This window comes from Eschrichtius robustus, chromosome X (assembly GCF_028021215.1).
Source record: "Eschrichtius robustus isolate mEscRob2 chromosome X, mEscRob2.pri, whole genome shotgun sequence".
Classification (NCBI taxonomy): Eukaryota; Metazoa; Chordata; class Mammalia; order Artiodactyla; family Eschrichtiidae; genus Eschrichtius; species Eschrichtius robustus.
Window position 1 is genome coordinate 30,803,166 of NC_090845.1, and position 20,528 is coordinate 30,823,693.

Consider the following 20,528-nt stretch of genomic DNA (forward strand, 5'->3'; position numbering starts at 1 on the left):
ATAGAGAATCCATGGATTCTGCTTACAGTTTGGAATAATAAAATAAATAAGAAGAACAAAATAATTGCACTGCTAAAGAGAATTTAAAATGTGTTCCTCTAATGGCACAGCCAGTGCTTTAATATGTTCAGAAAAAGGAAGAAAGTATACATTACTGGAGGATCAGAAAATTCTTTATGAATAGAAAACTGAAATAAATTTGTATAGGGTTTCATTAGGGGAAAACCTAATGAAATGGAGAAAGGTATTCTAGGCAGTAGAAAAGCATGAGTAAAAGTGCAGAGGTAGGGACAGATTAGACATGTTCTGGGAAGAGCGCCTTTGGGTGTCTTAGCCACAGAGTTGAGAACAGTGATTAATAGGAAAAAATGGGAAGCTTGTATGTGGAACACTAAGGGATCATCAATAGCAAAGTAGTCAATTTGGCCTTAGTTCAATAGGTTGGAGAGTAACTAACTACTTTCGATCAAGACTGTGACACCATTAAAATTTTTGTAAAGTAAAACCATTAAGCGCAGAATGGAATGAAGGAGAAAAAAACTAGAGGCAAGTAAGTAGGAGGCTGGGACCCAATCCAGATAGGAGGCGTCAGAGAACTAAAATAGTCTGTGTAATGAAAACAAGGGGATGCACAATAGAAATTCTAAGACATCCCCAAAATAACTTCATTCAATTTCAAATCATTTACTCCACAGTCTTTGCAAATGCCTATATACAAAATCCTGTCCTAAGTCCCGGGGGGACAAAGATTAATAAACTGAAAATGAAATGGAGGAAGGAGGATTGAAGGAGGAAACTGCTTGTTCTGTAGCCATGGTAACAAGTAGCCACCAACACAAGTTTCAATCTCATTTAATCAATTAGCAATTACCTGCCTACATGGTCTTGATCATGCTGCTGCAAGCCAACCAACATCAACCCCTCCCTTCTGAAAGTCTGCCAATCAGAAGTGGACTTGCTCCAATGAACAAAATTCTGAATGCAAACCAATTAACAGTGGTCTCACCTGAGTAATCAACCATGCTTCTAAAGGTGACATCAACCTACTCCGAAGTCTGAATGTTCATAAATCTCTTGACCCCTGGGTTTCCCCCTCAAACCTAAGAATTTGAGGAAGGCGAGAATGATGGGATGTGATTTCCTTTTTTTTTTTTATTATAAGACATTAAAATATACAAATTCAAAGAAGTGGGTGAACCCCCAAAATAAGAGCTTAAAATTATATGAAAGTTATCCTTGCACTAAAAACCCTATTATATAATGGGTTGATTGCCACAAAAGTTTAAATTAATTATTTCTAATCCAATCTTTGAAACCAGTTAAGGATGGAAATGTTGAGAACTCATAATACTGCCAGAAAATGTTATTTTATGAACAATAACACTGATTCTGATGAGTGTTTCTATTGTCACCAGAATTTTAATATTGAGGGCTATAATGGAACAAATAAACCATTTAGGGAAATTGCATATTTTTCAAAGAAATTGAAGCCCACAGCAGTTTGATGGCAAGTTCAAAAGCTAGTTCAAGTCAGAATTAGAACCCAGTCAGTGCATCATACTTCTCAGTACCTTACCTTCATATTTTCAGAGAATGCTATCTTAGTGCATTTGAAAACCAAGTATCTCAAAGTTATTATCTAAAGGATGACCCTGTGATCCATGTGGTTCCATTACCAAACATCACCTACACTCTCCATAGTAGTAGTGATTTCTATTTCTAATAAGTGAAGTATAACAAGAGTAAATACACATAAAAATGCAATTTCAGCAGTAATCAAAGAAATGCAAATTAAATAAAGATGGGAGTGTTTAATTATACTCCACTGCCTATCAAACTATCAAAGAATGACAAAAGGATAACAATCAATACTGCAGAAGTGTCAACAATTTGGCCAAACTCCTACTTTGCTGGAAGAGTATCAGTTGGTTCCAACGTTACGAAAAATATTTTGGCTATATCTAAAGACAATCCTATTCAATGACCCAGTAATTTTCCTTCTAGGAATCCACCACAAGGAAATAATCAGAAATTTAAAAGAAGATTTATATAAACAATGTGAAATTTAAGCCCTCTTTACAATTAGAAAAGAAATATTTATCACACAAAAAAGAAAAAAATTCAGACCATTCCAAATTGCTTGACAGAAAACTAAAATTAGAAATGATCAAATATATAATTGTACGAGGACATACTGGGCCATGAACCAAGATGGCGGAGTAGAAGGACGTGCTCTCGCTTGCTCTTGCGAGAGCACCAGAATCACAACTACCTGCTGGACAACAACCAACAGGAAGACACTGGAACTCATCAAAAAAGATACCCTATATCCAAAGCCAAAGGAGAAGCCACAATGAGATGGCAGGAGGGGCGCAATCACAGTAAAATCAAATCCCATAACTGCTGGGTGGATGACTCACAGACTGGAGAACACTTATACCACAGAAGTTCACCCACTGGAGTGAAGGTTCTGAGCCTCACGTCAGGCTTCCCAACCTGAGGGTCCGGCAACGGGAGGAGGAATTCCTAGAGAATCAGACATTGAAGGCTAGTGGGAGGTGACTGCAGGACTTCGACAGGACTGGGGGAAACAGAGACTCCACTCTTGGAGGGCACACAAAAAGTAGTGTGGGCACCAAGACCCAGAGGAAGGAGTAGTGACCCCAGGGGAGACTGAACCAGACCTACCTGCTAGTGTTGGAGGGTCTCCTGCAGAGGCGGGGGGTGGCTCTGTTTCACCATGGGGACAAGGACACTGACAGCATAAGTTCTGGGAAGTACTCCTTGGCGTGAGCCCTCCCAGAGTCTGCCATTAGCCACACCAAACAGCCCAGGTAGGCTCCAGTGTTGGGTTGCCTCAGGCCAAACAACCAACAGGGAGGGAACCCAGCCCCACCCATCAGCAGTCAAGCGGATTAAAGTTTTACTGAGCTCTGCCCACCAGAGAAACAGTCAGCTCTACCCACCACCAGTCCCTCCCATCAGGAAACTTCACAAGCCTCTTAGATACCCTCATCCACCAGAGGGCAGACAGCAGAAGCAAAATCAACTACAATCCTGCAGCCTGTGGAACAAAAACCACATTCACAGAAAGACAGACAAGATGAAAAGGCAGAGGGCTATGTACCAGATGAAGGAACAAGATAAAACCCCAGAAAAACAAGTAAATGATGTGGAGATAGGCAACTTTCCAGAAATAAGAATTCAGAATAATGATAGTGAAGATGATCCAGGACCTCGGAAAAAGAATGGAGGCAAAGATGGAGAAGATGCAAGAAATGTTTAACAAAGACCTAGAAGAATGAAAGAACAAACAAACAGAGATGACCAATACAATAACTGAAATGAAAACTACACCAGAAGGAATCAATAGCAGAATAAATGAGGCAGAAGAACGGATAAGTGACCTGGAAGACAGAACAGTGGAATTCACTGCTGCGGAACAGAATAAAGAAAAAAGAATGAAAAGAAATGAAGACAGCCTAAGAGACCTCTGGGACAACATTAAACGCAACAACATTCGCATTATAGGGGTCCCAGAAGGAGAAGAGAGAGAGAAAGGACCAGAGAAAATATATGAAGGGATTATACTCGAAAACTTCCCTGACATGGGAAAGGAAATAGCCACCCAAGACCAGGAAGCGCAGAGAGTCCCATACAGGATAAACCCAAGGAGAAACATGCCGAGACACATAGTAATCAAATTGGCAAAAAGTAAAGACAAACAAAAATTACTGAAAGCAGCAAGGGAAAAATGACAAATAACACACAAGGGAACTCCCATAAGGTTAACAGCTGATTTCTCAGCAGAAACTCTACAAGCCAGAAGGGAGTGGCATGATATACTTAAAGTGATAAAAGGGAAGAACCTCCAACCAAGATTACTCTACCCGGCAAGGATCTCATTCAGATTCGATAGAGAAATCAAAAGCTTTACAGACAAGCAACAGCTAAGAGAATTCAGCACCACCAAACCAGCTTTACAACAAATGCTAAAGGAACTTCTCCAGGCAGGAAACACAAGAGAAGAAAAGGGCCTACAAAAACAAACCCAAAATAATTAAGAAAATGGTCATAGGAATATACATATTGATAATTACCTTAAACATGAATGCATTAAATGCGCCAACCAAAAGACACAGGCTTGCTGAATGGATACAAAAACAAGACCATATATATGCTGTCTACAAGAGACCCACTTCAGACCTATTGACACATACAGACTGAAAGTGAGCGGATGGAAAAAGATATTCCATGCAAATGGAAATCAAAAGAAAGCTGGAGTAGCAATACTCATATGAGATAAAATAGACTTTAAAATAAAGAATGTTACAAGAGACAAGGAAGGACACTACATAATGATCAAGTGATCAATCCAAGAAGAAGATATAATAATTATAAATATATATGCACCCAACATAGGAGCACCTCAATACATAAGGCAACTGCTAACAGCTATGAAAGAGGAAATTGACAGTAACACAGTAATAGTGGGGGACTTTAACACCTCTCTTACACCAATGGACAGATCATCCAAAATGAAAATAAATAAGGAAACAGAAGCTTTAAATGACACAATAGACTAGATAGACTTAATTGATATTTATAGGACATTCCATCCAAAAACAGCAGATTACACGTTCTTCTCAAGTGAGCACGGAACTTTCTCCAGGATAGATCACATCTTGGGTCACAAATCAAGCCTCAGTAAAGTTAAGAAAATTGAAATCATATCAAGCATCTTTTCTGACCACAACGCTATGAGATTAGAAATCGATTACAGGGAAAAAAAAACATAAAAAACACAAACACATGGAATCTAAACAATACGTTACTAAATAACCAAGAGATCACTGAAGAAATCAAAGAGGAAATCAAAAAATACCTAGAGACAAATGACAAGGAAAACACGACGTTCCAAAACCTATGGGATGCATCAAAAGCAGTTCTAAGAGGCAAGTTTATAGCTATACAAGCTTACCTCAAGAAACAAGAAACACCTCAAATAAACAATCTGACCTTACACCTAAAGGAACTAGAGAAAGAAGGACAAACAAACCCAAAGTTAGCAGAAGGAAAGAAATCATAAGGATCAGAGCAGAAATAAATGAAATAGAAACAAAGAAAACAATAGCAAAGATCAATAAAACTAAAAGCTGGTTCTTTGAGAAGATAAACAAAATTGATAAACCATTAGCCAGACTCACCAAGAAAAAGAGGGAGAGGACTCAAATCAATAAAATCAGAAATGAAAAAGAAGTTACAACAGACACTGCAGAAATACAAAGCATCCTAAGAGACTACTACAAGCAACTCTATGCCAATAAAATGGACAACCTGGAAGAAATGGACACATTCTTAGAAAGGTATAACCTTCCAAGACTGAACCAGGAAGAAATAGAAAATATGAACAGACCAGTCACAAGTAATGAAATTGAAACTGTGATTTAAAATCTTCCAACACACAAAAGCCCAGGACCAAATGGCTTCACAGGTGAATTCTATCAAACATTTAGAGAGGAGCTAACACCCATCCTTCTCAAACTCTTCCAAAAAATTTCAGAGGAAGGAACACTCCCAAACTCTTTCTATGAGGCCACCATCACCCTGATACCAAAACCAGACTAAGATACTACAAAAAAACAAAATTACAGACCAATATCACTGAAGAATATAGATGCAAATATCCTCAACAAAATACTAGCAAACAGAACCTAACAACACATTAAAAGGATCATATACCATGATCAAGTGGGATTTATCCCAGGGATGCAAGGATTCTTCAATATACACAAATCAATCAAGGTGATACACCATATTAACAAATCGAAGAAGAAAAACCATATGATCATCTCAATAGATGCAGAAAAAGCTTTTGACAAAATTCAACACCCATTTATGATAAAAACTCTCCAGAAAGTGGGCACAGAGGGAACCTACCTCAACATAATAAAGGCCATATATGACAAACCCACAGCCAACATCATTCTCAATGGTGAAAAACTGAAAACATTTCCTCTAAGATCAGGAACAAGACAAGGATGTCCACTCTCACCACTATTATTCAACATAGTTTTGGAAGTCCTAGCCAGGGCAATCAGAGAAGAAAAAGAAATAAAAGGAATACAAATTGGAAAAGAAGAAGTAAAACTGTCACTGTTTGCAGACGACATGATACTATATATAGAGAATCCTAAAGATGTCACCAGAAAACTACTAGAGCTAATCAATGAATTTGGTAAAGTTGCAGGATACAAAATTAATGCACAGAAATCTCTTGCATTCCTATATACTAATGATGAAAAATCTGAAAGAGAAATTAAGGAAACACTCCCATTTACCACTGCAACAAAAAGAATAAAATACCTAGGAATAAGCCTACCTAGGGAGACAAAAGACCTGTATGCAGAAAACTATAAGACACTGATGAATGAAACTAAAGATGATACCAACAGACGGAGAGATACGCCATCTTCTTGGATTGGAAGAATCAATATTGTGAAAATGACTATACTACCCAAAGCAATCTACAGATTCAATGCAACCCCTATCAAATTACCAATGGCATTTTTTACGGAACTAGAACAAAAAATCTTAAAATTTGTATGGAGACACAAAAGACCCCAAATAGCCAAAGCAGTCTCGAGGGAAAAAAACGGAGCTGGAGGAATCAGACTCCCTGACTTCAGACTGTACTACAAAGCTACAGTAATCAAGACAATATGGTACTGGCACAAAAACAGAAACATAGATCAATGGAACAAGATAGAAAGCCCAGAGATAAACCCACACACCTATGGTCAACTAATCTATGACAAAGGAGGCAAGGATATACAATGGAGAAAAGACAGTCTCTTCAATAAGTGGTGTTGGGAGAACTGGACAGCTGCATGTAAAAGAATGAAATTAGAACACTCCCTAACATCATACACAAAAATAAACTCAAAATGGATTAGAGACCTAAATGTAAGACAGGACACTATAAAACTCTTAGAGGAAAACATAGGAAGAACACTCTTTGACATAAATCACAGCAACATCTTTTTTGATCCACCTCCTAGAGTAATGGAAATAAAAACAAAAATAAACAAATGGGACCTAATGAAACTTCAAAGCTTTTGCACAGCAAAGGAAACCATAAACAAGACGAAAAGACAACCCTCAGAATGGGACAAAATATTTGCAAACGAATCAACAGACATAGGATTAATCTCCAAAATATATAAACACCTCATGCAGCTCAATATTAAAAAAACAAGCAACCCAATCCAAAAATGGGCTGAAGACCTAAATAGACATTTCTTCAAAGAAGACATACAGACGGCCACGAAGCACATGAAAAGATGCTCAACATCACTAATTATTAGAGAAATGCAAATCAAAACTACAATGAGGTATCACCTCACACCAGTTAGAATGGGCATCATCAGAAAATCTACAAACAACAAATGCTGGAGAGGGTGTGGAGAAAAGGGAGCCCTCTTGCACTGCTGGTGGGAATGTAAATTGATACAGCCACTATGGAGAACAGTATGGAGGTTCCTGAAAAAACTAAAAATAGAATTACCATACGATCCAGCAATCCCACTACTGGGCATATACCCAGAGAAAACCATAATTCAAAAAGACACATGCACCCCAATGTTCACTGCAGCACTATTTACAATAGCCAGGTCATGGAAGCACCCTAAATGCCCATTGACAGACGAATGCTTAAAGAACAAGTGGTACATATATACAATGGAATATTACTCAGCCATAAAAAGGAACAAAATTGGGTCATTTGTTGAGACGTGGATGGATGTAGAGACTGTCATACAGAGTGAAGTAAGTCAGAAAGAGAAAAACAAATACCGTATATTAACGCATGTACGTCGAACCTAGAAAAATGGTACAGATGAACCGGGTTGCAGGGCAGAAGTTGAGACACACATGTAGAGAACAAACGTATGGATACCAAGGGGGGAAAGCCGCGGTGGGGTGCAGATGGTGGTGTGCTGAATTGGGCGATTGGGATTGACATGTATACACTGATGTGTATAAAATTGATGCCTAATAAGAACCTGCAGTATAAAAAAACAAACAAAACAACTAATAAAAAAAAATTCAAAAAAAAAAAAAAAAGACTACATACTGGGGAATTCCCTGGAGGGCCAGTGGTTAGAACTCTGTGCTTCCACTGCAGGGGGCCCGGGTTCGATCCCTGGTCAGGGAACTAAGATCACACAATCCTGCTGCACAGCCAAATAAATAAATAAAAGACTACATACTGGATGGTTGGGTTTTTTTGTTTATTTATTTATTTATTTTAATTTTGGCTGTGCTGGGTCTTTGTTGCAGCGCACGGGCTCAGTACTTGCCCCATGGCATGTGGAATCTTAGTTCCCCGACCAGGATCAAACCCACATCCCCTGCATTGGAAGGCAGATTCTTAACCACTGGACCACCAGGGAAGTCCCTGGATGTTTCCATTTATATGACCATCTTGCACCGGCAAAACTATGGGACTGGAAAACTGTTCACTGGATGCCAGGGAGTGGGGGAAGGGCTGACTATGAATGAGTATGGGGGAATTTTTTGAAATGATGAAACTGTTCTGTATCCTGGTTGTTGTGGCAATTATACAATTGTATACATTTGTCAAAACTCACAGAACTGCACTCTAAAAAGGATGGATTTCACTCTGTATAAATAATATCTTAATTTAAAAAAAATGAGTAAAAAGAGCCCACTGTGTGGGAGAGGGACTTAAAAGCCAAAATGATATAAAAGTCAGCCAAAAAGCAAAAATGATACTTAAAAATTTTTAACAACTGAAGATGTCATTACTCAGATTAAAACATTTACAATGCCAAAAACTAGGATCTAACTATACTGGAAGACTAGAGAAAGGTGAAATGTGTGTTGGAGGTGGCAGTAAGTGTGCAGCTGTTACGAGAGCTAAATCCTCATCTTTCATTGTAGGAATTCATTGGATAATGTTTAAATCTGAAAAATCAAGACAAAGTAGGATAAGCTTTCTATTTAGAACCATGGAGACAAAATCAAAGGCTTCAGCTAGAAAATTGGAAGCTGGAAAGACTCCCACCCTGGGTTGTGGGAATCATGGGTGAAGAGGGTTGGGACAAAAGACAGCTAGTTTTTTGTTTCAAGTCTTAAAACTTTGACTCCTCGAACTATGTATATGCATATCTTTGATGACAATAAAACTTTTTAAAATGAAAAGAATAATAATAATAATAATTGTATGTGAGTACTACAAAGCCATTCAAAATGTTGCTTTTGAAGAATATTTGATAATATATGAAAATAAATTCTTTATAAAGTAACGTCAAAGATAAGGAGATATAATTTCTATAGAATATAATAAAAAATTTCATGGAAAAGACTAAGGGAACATACTTTAAGACATTAGTGAAATGGGTATGCTGGTGGGATTGAAAATAATTTACTTTTTCTCTTTCATCCTATCTATATCTTCCACAATATTCCACACTCACTAATTTTATAATTAGATACTATATTCTATAATAAAAGTATCTGTAAAGATCAAAAAGAGACAATAAAATCAAAGTTGCACGAAGTTTTCTTTTAGTATGCCCTCATTCCCAGAAAGTCAATACGAATGAGTTTGTTAGGAAACTGGTGTTTTCAACAAAACTGTTCTTATCTTGGGCAATCAACCTCCAGAAAGTGTGATTAGCCTGCTGCCAGACACAACCTTGAAATACCTTTGGGAAATCTAAACAAGAGCCTTCACTGTCTAACGCTCAGGTCAGTTTTCTGTCAGGAGAAAGGCAGGAACTGAAATACTGGATTATAATGCATATCATGTGTAACCAGAAAGAAGCAGGATTTCAAAGATAAGAGATTTATAAACGTGCACTCACAAAGTTTGGTCAGCCTTTTAAGAGCTTTATAACAAAATTAAGAAGGATGCCATCTAGAAACCATGATCAGAATAAACCTGGATCAGTTCCTACAGAATTTGTATTAGGAACAAAACAATAAATAAATTCGCTGTAAGAAAAGGGGAATGGGTGAACTGGAAAGAAGAAACTTGTGGTCCCAAACCAGACATGGTGAGATAGCTCTAAATATGAAAATGTGAACATATATTTGTAAACACAATAAAAAATCCTGTGTTTGCTAAAATAACCAAACGCACAGATGTGAAATTCTAAAGAACTTACTGCTGGAAGCAGAGTGGGTTTACACCTGAGGTCTATAAATGAAGAGATAATGTCATAATGTCATCTGATCTCTAAGCACTAGAATTTGTAAATTGTAGGTGATATCATAGCAATGGACTAATTCATTAAAGCACTAGGTTGTTGTTTTGAATTTTAATATTTTTCATCCAGCACTACATTCTTTTTTTTTTTTTTTTTTTACAGATTTCATTTAAATCTGGGATCTATTTTGAGTTATGCTTGTACAAGGTCTGAGCTTTAAGTCAGGTTTTTATTTTTAGTCTATTGATATCCAGTTGCTCCATTACCATCTGTTGAAGAGACTATCCTTCTTCTATTGAATCAGCACTACATTCTACATACATGCATTTTCCATTTACAAGTCACTGTACACAATGGATGTACAGCATTCTAGTAAGAAAATAACTCGCACAGGTCCCCTCCAGTTAAATTCTTTAATATTCTACAATACGTGTTCTGCCCTCACTAAATTAAGTACCCCTTAATTAAGCCATTCCATAATTTTAGCATTTCACTCACTGATCCAAGTTGCTTTTATCATCTAATAACAATGCTTCTCATTAAAGGGCTATAAAATATAGTAATGAAAATAATTTGTATTGATGAAGATGATTCAGTTTCATGATAAAATTAATGATAAAAACTATAGGCTTTTATTTATACTTGAGAAACACTAAACAATTTTATCTTTTTTTTTTTAAAGCTGAAATATAATCAGCAATTAGGATGCAAGTGCTTTTTAGCATTTTTTTTTTTAAGAAGTGGGTTAATTTTATTTATTTATTTACTTATTTTTTGGCTGTGTTGGGTCTTAGTTTCTGTGCAAGGGCTTTCTCTAGTTGCGGCGAGCGGTGGCCACTCTTCATCGCGGTGCGCGGGCCTCTCACTGTCGCGGCCTCTCTTGTTGCGGAGCACAAGCTCCAGACGTGCAGGCTCAGTAGTTGTGGCTCACGGGCCCAGTTGCTCCGTGGCATGTGGGATCTTCCCAGACCAGGGCTCGAACCCGTGTCCCCTGCATTGGCAGGCAGGTTCTCAACCACTGCGCCACCAGGGAAGCCCCAATTTTATCTTTTAAACATCCAATTATTCCTATCAAGGTGCTTATGGTATAGCTAGCAGAAAACTATGACCGTAATCTTGGTACAAGTAGAAAACAGTGCTCAAAATGCGTAACACTTACCTAGGGTCTAACAGGGAAAAACAAAAACAAAAACAAAAAATCAGGTGCTTACAGGAGATTTAAGATACACTGAAAACTAGTTCAGCTTTCTGGCCATTAACCAAACAATGCTAAAGATACCTGTGCAAATATACATTGTGTATTCAATCCAATAAATAATGGTAGCTAGAAGTGATGTTACTGATTCTGAAAAGTATCGGATTGACAATATGAGACACTGAAAAATATTTTTAACAAATGTTTATTGAGTTACTACTTTGTACCAGCCTAGCTTTTGAGGATATAGATATATATCCTAGTCTTTGAGGATACAGTGGTAAATAAATAAGCCCAGAGATCTGTTCTCATGGAACTTTGATTCTAATGGGGAAGCAAAATTAAAAATAAATGATTTCAAAATCCTCAATTTACCACCTACCAATTTATCCCTATCACCTAGTTCTTACTGCTTCATTGTATAAAAAAAAAAGAATTGCCTTCCACAAATGTGCTACCTTTGCTAGACTTTTGGGGGGAATTAAATAGGAGTGGGGACTCTGTAGTGTTAAGACCAAACATTCTGATAGTGCCTGAAAACAAATGCACAGAAGCTGGTGGGTAAAAGTCAATTAAATGGAAATTCTCAACCAATCCTGACTTTACAAGTTTCAGATAAACCACCTGTATACTGAATGTTTTTTAACCAAATATCAAATATCTTCTGTGTGCAGCTAATCAAAGTGAAGTGTTCTGCCTTTAAATTTTCAAATCCAAAATGCAACAAATTTCCAAAACTCTCTTTTCCAGCTACTCATTGAGTTTGTACCCCATTCAAATATATATACTTCAAAAAATAACACTGACCATTTAAAACCTGAACAACTTTTCAGTACCTGTCCTCTAAACCAGGAGAATAGAAGCTAGCTTGACCTAACAAATGGAAATTAATCAGTCAGTGTGGGAGACTACTGATGGAAAAACATCTGTACCTTCTTACAATTCTCACTACATGCCTATTGTGGGAAGAACTACTGGAGTTTCCATTTGAGAAGGAAGTATTTTGGCTCGGTGACATTTAACTCTGCTTCCTTAACTGTCACTGCTGCTTCTGTGCTTTGCTTTTGGTCTAACCAAATTGACTTCTTTTTTCCCTACTGCTAGAAAAAGTACAGTAAGTTTCATAAGTAACCCCACATAATATCTTTACTAACACAAAATATTCTATTTCTACCCCCTCATTCTCTACAGAGCTAGAAATGATATTTGATCAATAATGAAGCCAGAATGAAGATGCTCGTTTCATTTGACACAAATTTCGTTGGTTATTATGGTGTTTTCTGGTATGATTTGGGATTTGGAAATATGCCTGATGGTGTAAGGGCAGTTCCAAGGCAAGTCCCTCAATGATAACTAGCTTAAGGCAGAAACTGTATATAAGATCAATCTTTTTTGTAACAAATATTATACAAAATTTATCCGTTTCATATCAAATAGCTTAGCCTGTTGAATTAAACATACCTCATCAAATCATGGTTCTGCCCCTTATAAGTAAGAGATTGTGGTAAAGTTAACTAATTCCCCATATATTGCCGTTTTTATCTGTAAAATGAGTCATATTATCCCACAAATAGCTAGTTACGATGCTTCAGAGAGAAAATGAATGTACAGAGTAAATACTCAATACACTTTATCCATTATTTGTCGTGACTTGTTCCAACTGGAACATAATTATAATTTCTGAGTTTGCCTGCATTTATATATTCAGCAAATATTTGTGGGGTTCTTACCATGTGTAATCCATGACATCAACTCACTTGGGAATGAATCACTTTTATAATTAGAATGGCTCTATCTCCTAACTCCTAGGGTAGAAATTGGTGGATTATGGGACAAGCCGAAGACAACCCAGAGGCAAAACTCTCAGACAGAAAAGATTTATTATGGAGGAGGGAGGTCTGCATCATAACGAATATGATGCATGGTATCATGGCAGCACCAGGTACCATATGCAACACCAGAAGAAGCGGCACAGTGTTTAGTAAGACACCATCACTAACAAACTTCATAAACAAATGGCAAGATAACGGATGGCAAAAGAAGTTTTCTTGAACTAATCCCCAGCTTTGTATAATTCAAACTGAAAATTGGACCCAGTGGCCAAACAGCATGCATTTGTGGAGTTCCTAAGCACTAGAGGAAGTATGCTAAGGAAACACAAAATAAATAAGGGGCAAACTGTTACATATTTTCAAATTACAGAGACACATTCTGCTTTTGACAGGAATAATAAAGTTTTATTTGAGTATAAGTTTGGGGTTTCTAACTTCCACCTATGTAATCAGGGGTTCCTGATTATACACACAATAATATGCATGGATGATAAATAACTTTTAATATGAAAAAAATGTAAATTAGAACTTTATAAAAGTGAAGATAATCAGATGTGAAACGATGGAGAAAGGTACAAGTGAAAAAGTGAATAAGCATCAGAAAGCATATAATAAGCAAATATCAAGACAATGATAAGAGGTAACGTTTTATCCAAGGGAATATAATCAATGGTGTTAAAAGAGGCATAAAACATAACTCAGGTGATTGGTTTTCATGGAAACTACACATATTCTCAATAAGAATAGAGTATATACTTTGAATACTGCATAGAATCGTGTGTGTGTGTTGAAAAATACTGCATAAATGGAGGTGTAAGGTGGAATAAAGGACCACAGTAACTAGTAACAGAGAGCTAGGTTATTTTCTATGATCCTATAAACAACGTTTGGATTTTAACTCTCAGAAAAAAGCTCCCTCATCTTTCCACCACAAATCACAGATACTGACAACTATGCCCACCCACTTGTTCTTTCCTCTTCTTACAATTAAAGTGTTCCCATTTCAGTTAAGGCAAATCTCTCTACTTGTACTTTTCACTTGTTTTCTACTGAATCCTCAATTCTTCCTCAACCTACACACATGCTTTCTTAACTTCCACTTGAAAGACAAAGCAGATTAAAAAAACAAAAAACAAAAAAACTTTGGTATGCTGGTAAATGTTTTCAAAACAAACAAAAACAAACAAAAAACAAGCACAATAACAATGAAATCCCTGATATGTAGTGTTCACCAATCTCCCTGGCCTAAGTCCTCCTACCATGACTGAGTTCAAGTTTAACAACCTGCTGGCATAATTTCTGAATTTAACTATCTGCTCTCGTGAGCCTGTCTGGCTCCTCTTTCATTTCTCTGTTCCCCTTCACAAAAAAACTTTTCAAATGTTTCAGCTATATTCTTTATACCTACTTCCTTACCACTGCTCCCTGTTTCATTCAACTCATTTACCTAGCATCTTATATATACCAAGAATGAATGAATATAGCAGCGAACAAAGCAACGACTCTGCCCTCATGAAGCCTAGATTTTAGTTGAGATGCAGACAATACATAAAAACAAATCTACAGCCTCTCAGATTGCAAGTGCTATAGAGAACAATAAAATGGGTAGGGAATGGGTGCGGTCAATATTTTAAGGAGGATGGGCTCAGAAGGCATCTTGAGGTAAGAAGGGATCAGACAACTGGCTTCTGTTCCTCTACCCCTCTAATGGCTACAATGTTGCCAAGCCTAATGGATGTTTCTCTATCTCCATCTGATTCTGTAGCTCCCAGTTGCACTCTTTCATCCTTCAACTGCTTTGTTTTCCTTGGATTCTTTGACACTACATTTTTCAGGTTTTCTAAGGATCTAGCCACACTTTCTCAGGCCTTCTTTCTGGTGTAACCTATTTAAATGAGATGAAATTTTGGAGAGACTTAGAGGTTGGATCTGGGTCTTCATTAGCTATACTCACTCTTCCCTAGGTGATATCATCCAATTTTCTCTTCCTCTCCCTCTCCCTCCTCCCTCTTTTTCTCCCCCTCTCCCTCTCTCTTAAATATTGCCTATATGCTAATGATTCCCAAATACCTATCTCCAGCTGAGACCTCTCTTTCCTCAGGAGATACCTCAAATTTGTTATACACAAAATAAGGCTCCCAATTCTCTTCAAAACCATTAGTCTCCCCCATTAATCACCACCTCCGAATATGGCTATAATATTCATACATTATGTCAGGCTGTAAACTTAGGTATTGCCCTTGATTTTTTTTTCCTGTATTCCCTCATTTGATCCATCATCAAGCCTTGCCTTTTCTGCCTCTAAAAGGAATACATGCATGCACTCATCTTCATGTCCTCTATTACTATTTCACCCAAGCCATGATCCTTGCCTTCTCGGTCCAATACATTCACATCCTAACTCTCCTCATGCCTTTCAGTTCATTCTGTTTGAAACAGCTGGAATTATCTTTTTAAAAACACAAATTAAAGTGCAACATCCTCATACTTAAAACCCTTCAAAACTTCTCATTTGTTTAGAATAAATCCAAACTGCTTCCCTAACCAATAAGGTTCTACATGACCCAATCCTGAACTCTTAGCTAATAGAAATCTAATGGACTCTTTCTTTCTCGCCCACTACCTTTCAGATATACTAGCCTTGTTTTCACATCTGAAGTAACACAGGCCCTTGTATACCTCTTGGTTTTTACACCTGCTGTTCTCATTACCTAAAATACGTTCCCCATCTTTTTGCATTTTTGATTCATTCTTATCCATTAGGTTTTAGCTCATATGGCACCTCCTCAGAGATGCATTTGTTAATCACCCTGTTTTAAGAAGCCCTCTCCCTTTCCCTTTACTTTATTTCACATTGGCTCATTTCCCTTATGTCATTTGGCACAAATTGTAATTTTTATGCATATGTACTCGTTCCCTCTCGCTATTATTTGTCTCTCTACAATAATATAAGCCCTACGAGGGCAGGAAATTTCTCTAATTTTTTTTTTTTACCACTTACTGACAAATAGTGGGTAGTCCATATTTGTTAAATTAGTAAATGAATGAATTAACAGGTAATTATGGCTGCTGGGAATGAAGTTTCACTTCAGTGAAATGAACATAGAATAAGACTCACATTGAAAATTGAAAACTCATTGAAGGGGAAGAAGGCACTATAAAAAAAAAAGGGGGCAGGCAGTATTTACCTTCCTCCAAAGTTATGTTAAAAAGATTCAGTATGATATTTAATCACTCTTCATCGAGCATCAATTATGTACAAGGGATTTTATTATGTTTTCTCACTTACCTTCAACACTCTCTCATGAGTTAAGAATACTGCACAAGGTCATATAACTAGTAAATGATAGGCCGATTAAAGCAGGAAGAAAAAAAGAGACTCTTGGGTCCACATCTTAGTTCTCTCACTTTGTAACACTGGACAAGCTTAAACAGACTGAGCTTCAGCTTCCTATTGTACCACAAAAGTTTTTCTTAAGTTATTGATCACATTCTCAAAAAATGATACTTGATTTGCATAACATCTCATGTGAGGAAAAGGATATTTTTTTAAGCAATAGGGAAAGAAGCATTCATTTCTAAATTAGAGAGCATTAGCAGGTTAATCAAGAAACCTATGAGTGACGATCATAAGTTAGCACATTTTTAATTCAGATTGAAAATACCCAAGCTAATACTCAAGGCACAGGAAAACTAATGTTTTATTCATTGTTTCTAAGCTTTGACATAGACTCTACAAAATAGCACAGTGCTTTGCCCAGAATAGATGTTTGAAAATTATTCACTGATATCTACAGAAAAATGTGTTCAAGTACTCTCTGACCCAGGGTAGGAAAAGATAACTCCTGAGAACGTGGATAAAGCAGATGTCTCAGAAATGTTGTACTAAGTGTCTGAATACAAGTGAAAACATTGCCATCTCACTAAAACTATGACCTAGTGGTGGGTAAGATCTTACTGAATAATTACGATTATAAAGGCAGTTCTTTAAGCTGAGATATAAGAATGAGAAAGGGGTTCAGTTAAGAAACAAAGAAAATGAGGTATGATACACACATATTTATAAACAATATGGTCATTTATATAACTACTGTATGTGTGTATGAATGTGTGAGATTAGATAGACAGACAGATAGGTATGGATATGTAGATAGATATGTAGATAGATGTATATGTCTTATTTGAAAAGCAAACCCTTTTAACCAGAAATTAGTAACAACAAAGAATGGGTAGAAAGAAGGAAAGGCTTTAATGTAGCTTCTCATTCCTATTTTAACTGCTGGATGTTCATTTTACCCGTTTGTAATTTTTAAATTTCTTCTCTCTTTTCCAATGGCTGGACAAGAGTTAAAATGGATATGCTAAATACTACGTAGCTAAGTTTCTTGACACAGCTTCTCATTCTTGATTCTGACATTTCAGCTTCTCTCAAATCTCTCTCCTTCAAGTTGAATGCTACCAATATGGGTCTGGCTCCCCCCGATGACTGCAAGCCTCACAGCTTGGTATAACTAGCTCCGTCACTATATCCGGCAAAGCCTGTTTCACAACCCACAATGTCAGACCCTATTCAGGTTCTGGTCTCAGACTGACCAAATGGGCTCCATTTCTACTCTCATCATGAGAGTAGAGTCAGCCTGTCCCTTGAAAAGAAACCTCTTTCTCAGAAGAAACAGGTCAGATTGATGTTTTTAGCTCCAATAGTTAGTCTTTTAGTTCTCCCTAATTTTTTTGTTTCATTAGTTTGGATTTAAACTCTCACTTTAAAACATGTTTTATTATAAAAGCAATATATGCTGTTGTAGTGGAAAATTAAAATAGTACAGAAGTATATTAAGTGAATAGTGAAAGTACCCCACATCTGTACAACACTCCAGCCCCACTGTCTAGACATAATACTTCTCAGCAGAAGCTATGCTAGCTGTATATTCATTCATTCATCTATCCATCTGTCCTTTTAGCCACCCATTTATCTATTCATCTCCCTGTCTAAGGAGATCAAACTCCATACACACAACCTATATACCTACTTACCTGCATAAAATAAATTCAATAAATAAATTCTTGTTCTAAAACTCATTGGCTCTATATAATTTTGGATAACTAACTTAATTTCTTCCTGTCTCCATGCCCTCATCGATAAAATGGGGCTAACGCTTTTGAAAGAATTAGGATAAATATAAGTACTTAGAAAAATGCCTTTCAAACAGTAAGTTTTCAGCAAAATGCAGCTTAAAAATGTATATACATATACACGCATATACACAATTTGGACCTTAAAATTAATTTTAGTAATACATAGATTCATCCACTCATTTATTTATTCTGCAACTGTTTATTGGGCACCTATCATAAGTCAAGGATTATGTTAGGCACTATAGCTTTAATAGCAAGCAAAAGTTAAAACAAATATAAACAAACCTGGACTCTGATTTTATGGAACCTATAGTCCAATGGTAGAGCTACACCTGCCTAGCATTCAATAGTATGGAATAATACTGGAACAACTATAAGCAATGCTGGAGTGTGCATCCTTATATATGTGTCTTACATATGTATGAGCATTCCTAGATATCTAACTCCTAAATGTGAAATCTCAGCATCAAAGATATGTACAATACCAAACTCTGAAATACCAAATTTTCTATATATAATTTTCCAAGTGGTTCTTCCACCAAAGGAAACATGAGGCCTATTTCCATGAACCCTCATCATCACAGGATATTATACTTTTCATTTCGTTAATTATTAGCAGTGTTGAGCTTACTTTTGTTTTCACTGGTTATTTGTAATTTTCTCAAGTGGATGTCAACATCATATTTAGCCACTATTCAAACACTGGTGCAAAATATTCCTTCATATTAATTGTAGTTTTATCACAGTGAAGTTATTAATACTTTACTCTCAGTATGATTCCCCAGTCTGTGATATGCTTTGTTACTTTTTAATGGTGTCTTTCTTATTTGAAAATATTTTATTTTGTATTGTTAAATCTGTCAATTTTATTTTATAGCTCTTCAGTTTTATGTCACCTTAATATTATTAATATATTTTTATACATTTAAACATATATTTTTAAGTTTTACGTATGCACATTAAATTATTATCTGAAAATTATTTAGTATTTATTGTGGAACTAGGTTATCACTGTATCTTTCTTTCCAAACAATGTCAAAGATTTTAACTTAATTTACTGGCTAACCTACCTTTTCTCTACAGATAGGAAATGCCATCCTTAAATATAAAATTTACCTAAATAAAAGGAACTTTTGTGAAAATGTCTATTCTGTATCATTAAACTACATCTCTATATCATGCCACACTCTGTAAGTATGTTAAGTTATGAAATATACTAAAGCGAGACCTTCAACATGGCAGAGGAGTAAGACGTGGAGATCACCTTCCTCCCCACAAATACATCAGAAATATATCTACATGTGGAACAACTCCTACAGAACACCTACTGAACGCAGGCAGAAGACCTCAAACTTCCCAAAAGGCAAGAAACTCCCCACATACCTGGGTAGGGAAAAAGAAAAAAGAAAACACAGAGACAAAAGAATACGGACAGGACCTGCAACTCTGGGAGAGCCTGTGAAGAAGGAAAAGCTTCCACACACTAGGAAGCCCCTTCGCAGGCAGAGACGGTGGGGTGGCAGAGGCGGGAAGCTTCGGAGCCACAAAGGAGACTGCAGCAGCAACAGGGGTGCGGAGCGCAAAGCTGAGAGATTCCCGCACAGAGGATCGGTGCCGACCAGCACTCACCAGCCCGAGAGGCTTGTCTGCTCGGACGGGTGGGGGCTGGGGGCTGGGGGCTGAGGCTCGGGCTTCGCAGGTCAGATCCCAGGGAGAGGACTGGGGTTGGCTGCGTGAACACAGCCTGAAAGGGGCTACTGCGCCACAGCTAGCCCGGAGGGAGTCCGGGAAAAAGTATGGAACTGCCTAAGAGTCAAGAGACCACTGTTTCAGGGTGAGTGAGGAGAGGGGATTCAGAGAACCGCCTAAACAAGCTCCAGAGATGGGCACAAGCCGCGGCTATCAGCGTGGACACCAGAGACGGGCATGAGACGCTAAGGCTGCTGCTGCCGCCACCAAGAAGCCTGTGTGCAAGCACAGGTCACTCTCCACACCTCCCCTCCCAGAAGCCTGTGCAGCCCGCCACTGCCAGGCTCCCGTGATCCAGGGACAACTTCCCCAGGAGAAGGCATGGTGCGCCTCAGGCTGGTGCAAAGTCACCCCAGCCTCTGCCGCCGCAGGCTCGCCCCG

The 20,528-nt window shown here is 37.4% G+C and overlaps 1 protein-coding gene across 1 annotated transcript in view; it reads right to left on the reverse strand.

Annotated features, from left to right (window-relative positions):
- Positions 1–20,528, reverse strand: part of DMD (dystrophin) — a 1,739,631-nt gene that overhangs the window by 1,590,101 nt on the left and 129,002 nt on the right. The gene's annotated exons all lie outside the window — the stretch shown is intronic.